Below are 3,346 nucleotides of genomic sequence, written 5' to 3' on the forward strand. Positions count from 1 at the left end.
AAAGCTTTTTACAAGCGAGTAGTCCGCCTGCTCACGTTTTTTCTGGGTTTTCCGCTGCTCGAGTTCGCATTTTTAACATGAAAAGCAAAAGGAAAAACACAAACAGACTCAATGGGCTACTCAACATATCTAATAATATACAACCGGATATTTGCGTGTCTAAAGTTCAAAAATGGGTTTTGGCAACTTCCAACTGAGCGTTGAAGGGACTGACTGAGAAATGTGTGTCTCCGAGGCAGGGTGACAGTGTAAACAAGCATTTACAATGCAATGGTCTCGGCAATATTAAAGGTAGAGCTATTGGCATTGCTCATGACATCTTTTTTGGTGTGTTTTTTTAAAAAAATCATAAATAAATGGCATTGTCATTTACATTGCCAATAGCGTAATCGTTAAATAAATGGCCTTGTCATTTACAATGCCAATAGCTTAATCGCTCGCAAATGCATGACCTATTGCATTTTACACCCACACAGAGACACACACGCAAAGCCACCCACACACACATAGAGTCACCCACACAATCTGCACTCTGAATCTGCACTCTGAATCTGCACTCTGAATCTGCACTCACAATCTGCACTCACAATCTGCACTCACAATCTGCACTCTGCACTCTTCTGCACTCACAATCTGCACTCTGCACTCTTCTGCACTCACAATCTGCACTCACAATCTGCACTCACAATCTGCACTCTGCACTCTGAATCTGCACTCTGAATCTGCACTCACAATCTGCACTCACAATCTGCACTCACAATCTGCACTCTGCACTCTTCTGCACTCACAATCTGCACTCTGCACTCTTCTGCACTCACAATCTGCACTCACAATCTGCACTCACAATCTGCACTCACAATCTGCACTCACAATCTGCACTCTGAATCTGCACTCTGCACTCTGAATCTGCACTCTGCATCTGCACTCTGAATCTGCACTCTGAATCTGCACTCTGAATCTGCACTCTGCACTCTGCACTCTTTAAGACGCCATACTTGGAGTTGCCACGTTGTCCTGTTAAGAATTAACTGTGGGCGCATCTAACACCAACACCATGTTGATATGTTAACGGGACACAGTAGCCAGCTAATAAAGAACAATGGTTCAACTGGCCAGCGCCTCAGATTCATGAGCGTCACGTTTATAAACCCGGCCTGTTTGCTGTACTGATACGGTAACTAAAACCATGGATGATCCTTTGTATCTGATTCCCCTTGTGTATGTTGTGAGTGCTGACCTTTACCCCTGCAGCACAGATTAGTATTTGCGTATCTTCGAGCTTGCATAGAATGAAACCAAATAGCAAGCAAGGCGCTGCGCACATTGTGGGCCAGCGGGAATGATTGTAAACGAACGACGGCTGAAAGAGCCGCGCTTTTCCTGGTTGTGTGTTCAGGCTCTCTCTGAAGGGAAGGGGGGAATGCACAGGGCGGTTATGCGCTATGGCCTTGTTCAGGTCGCGGCTGCCTTGCATCGCGCGGGAATGTGTTCACTTTTCTGGCTTCTTGGTTTCAAGACAGGTGATGTCATCACTTTGTACTTGCAATATATCTTTGAGATATAATAAAAAACATCAAGCTGGTGGAGTTTTCCCACAGGTACCTTAGCTTGTTGGTTGCTAATCTCCTGGATGTTAGGTGGTCTTAAAGGTGATGCGCTGGCTAGTCCTGGGTACTTGGTTTTAGTGACGTAACGTAACATTAGGCACCACAGTGCGGGGGGGATGGGAGGAAGGGGAGGGGGAGAGCTGAGCTCCAAGGGAGGCCTAGCCTGAGAGCTCCTGACTGGGTCTGGGGAGGGGGTGTACTTTGCAGGGGGCCCTTTCACTTTTGGGGTGGGGGTGTTGTTGTAGTACTTCTACAGTCTGTTAAAGCACGCAGGGTGCTTTTCGTGCACCCCGAGAAGAGGAACTGATTCAGGCGGTGAGACTGTTACCGCCATCCAGATGGGGAAAAAAACTCTGCGCGGATGAGGTGTTCAAAGTCCAGTTGGGGAAGATATTGGAAGCAACTTACATTACAGCTATTGACGCAGTCAGCTGACCTGTCCACATGCTCTTGTCATTTCAAGAATAACCTGTACCCAAATCTGCTTTCTTCATAGCCATCCAGTGACTGTCAAATGCCACTAGATATTGCTGAATTTAATTTACGTTGAGCTGGACTCTTTATAACCCATTAGTCACATACATAAATATGATTTACCTGTTTTACGGCTGCGCTCAGTACACTATCAAAGAAGATCCTTAACCCAAATACTCGCCCGGCACTCCAGATCCTCTCAGCCCATCTGAAACCACAATATAAATGGGCCCTTGCAGCCAGCTGATCTGTTCACATTTAGACTTTGTGGTGACCTTCAGGCCTTCATTATGTGGAAGGTGGTAACTGCAAAACAGAGGCCAAGAATAAAGGGCAGGCTTATTCAGATATCTGTTTGCTTTACAGAGTTTATATAGATATCTAACATGAGAGTGGAAGTCCACGCTGAGGTGGGTCAAAGGCGTCGCCGCAAAGTAGCAAGCTGTGCTCGAGCACTGGCAGGTGAACTGGTTTAGGGATTCTCAGTTAAAGGGCCCGCAGCCTGCCTATAACAACTAAGAACTGCCTTCACCACAGACCACATCCCGACCACAGGGTTTGCAGTGAGACCTTCTGGAGTGACTGAGGAGGGGGATCCCTTCACAGGAAACGACTTGAAAACATGATGCGCAGGTTTTAAAAGCGGAGCCGAGGCAGCGGTAGGGGGGCGGGAACGGGGCCGGGGAGACACAGAGCGAGGCAGCGGTAGGGGGGCGGGAACGGGAGCCGAGGCAGCGGTAGGGGGGCGGGAACGGGGCCGGGGAGACACAGAGAGCGAGGCAGCAGTAGGGGGCGGGAACGGGAGCCGAGGCAGCGGTAAAAAGCAAAAAAAAAAGCAAGCACTCACCTGGACTTCTTCCGGGTGCCTTCAATGCCGGACCAGATTCGGGGGCGTTCCCGAGAACCGGCTTTCGGCTGACGTAGCCAAAAGCCAAAAAATCTCGGGAACGCCCCCGAATCTGGTCCGGGATTGACGGACAGAGCCAACTCCCAATGGTTAGCCTCCATTTATGGAGCTAGCCAATGGGAGGAGGGGGCTGTTACCCGACTCCACACACAGATCATAAGATTTTTCCTAGCGCATGCGTACTTCGTACGCATGCATTTGCTAGTCAAAACCGAAAAAGGAGGCCCTTTCACTCTGCACCGTTTAATGACGTCATAGTGCACGTGCGGGGTGGCTAACTAGCCCAAAGAAAGTGTGACTCCCCCCCTCCCCCACACCCATCCAACCAAGCGGATATACCGCCCCTGGAGTTCTAGGA

The sequence above is a fragment of the Lissotriton vulgaris genome, chromosome 1_1 (genome assembly GCF_964263255.1).
Source record: "Lissotriton vulgaris chromosome 1_1, aLisVul1.2, whole genome shotgun sequence".
Classification (NCBI taxonomy): Eukaryota; Metazoa; Chordata; class Amphibia; order Caudata; family Salamandridae; genus Lissotriton; species Lissotriton vulgaris.